The 1,145-nt window shown below is 46.9% G+C and overlaps 1 protein-coding gene across 3 annotated transcripts in view; it reads left to right on the top strand.

The window, feature by feature from the left end:
* MLF1 (myeloid leukemia factor 1) overlaps window positions 1–1,145 on the top strand; it is a 25,754-nt gene that overhangs the window by 1,067 nt on the left and 23,542 nt on the right. Inside the window, exon 1 of one of the 3 annotated variants that reach the window (XM_019503210.1) lies at window positions 7–49. The exons of the other annotated variants lie outside the window; for them this stretch is intronic. The gene's annotated coding sequence lies outside the window, so the exon portion shown is untranslated. Of the gene's footprint in view, window positions 1–6; window positions 50–1,145 lie in introns of those variants that run through there. 3 annotated transcript variants of the gene reach the window in all.

Genomic DNA, 1,145 nt, shown 5'->3' on the forward strand with positions numbered 1-1,145 from the left:
CCATGTTCGCGAGGCTGGGGCGCTGCTTCGAGGAGGACCCGTTCTTCCGGTGAGGGCGCGGGCGGGTCGGGCCGGCCGCGAGGAAGACACCTCGTCCTCTTGCCCGGGGCCGCGCGGGGCCCTCCGCACTGGTTCAGGTGTTGCGCCTGCTTTCATCTCGCGGCGTTGGCGGGTGTCAGCGCGCAGGTAGCTCTGCTAAGCCCTGCGCAAGCACTGTCCATAGAACCTGCCGTATTGCCGCTTGAGCGGAGCCGCTGGGGCAGCGAGGATCCCTGCGAAACTAGTTCATCATCCTACAACTTGAACCCTACGAAAGTTTTGTAGAGAGCGTGTGTCTGTTCTAAAACCTGCAAAAAAAAGATCTCTTTCTGCAAGTTTTTGTACTCTCACGCCCTTCACCAGGCTCACTGGTAATTTTCCCAGTGTTTCGGGTATTTTGGGGGTATGTGAGCCGGAAAGTCTGTGGAAAAAAGATCATTTTTTTTTTTGCGATTTCTTAGTTGGTGTAACAAAATATATCGTCTCTGAACCGAGAGTCCCAGAACTTAGCATTTCTTTTTGTCTCAGACCCACATGGCTACCATATACACCACTAAAATCTGTAGCTCTTTTGTGCCTATGTATGCTCTTGTCATCTGCCTTAATACATAAAAAAGCACTTTAGCTTGACATCATCATTATCTTGAAAGTTTATGTATTTACTGGCATAGCGCAGGGCTTGGTGTTTAGTTTTTGTCTACAACCATGTCTAACCTAATAGAACATGTTGATTGTTGCTTTAAAATCGTGTGGCATTCAAAGTCTCTTGGGGGTTTATAGGGATCTTCAGTAACGCTGCTTGTTTCAACTTGACCTACAATGAAACTTCCCTGCAGGTGCTGTTAGGACTGGTTTGCCAACTCCTAGGACTACTTCAAGGCAATTTCAGACTGACACATATCAAGAAGAACTTGTTATAGGTTCTCATATAATCAGAAGATTTTAGCTTCTTCATTGTTCCTGGGTACTAAGTCATCTTTTCCTTAGTAGCTTTTCATGCAGTCTGAAATATGAGGCATCTCCTGTTAAAATTGTGCAAGCCTGTCTCTCCTGATTTAGAGAAATAAAAATGAAATTGACTGATTATCCTCCCCCCCCCCCCCCCC

Source organism: Gavialis gangeticus, unplaced genomic scaffold (genome assembly GCF_001723915.1).
Source record: "Gavialis gangeticus isolate Ggan-Ray unplaced genomic scaffold, GavGan_comp1, whole genome shotgun sequence".
NCBI classification, from domain to species: Eukaryota; Metazoa; Chordata; order Crocodylia; family Gavialidae; genus Gavialis; species Gavialis gangeticus.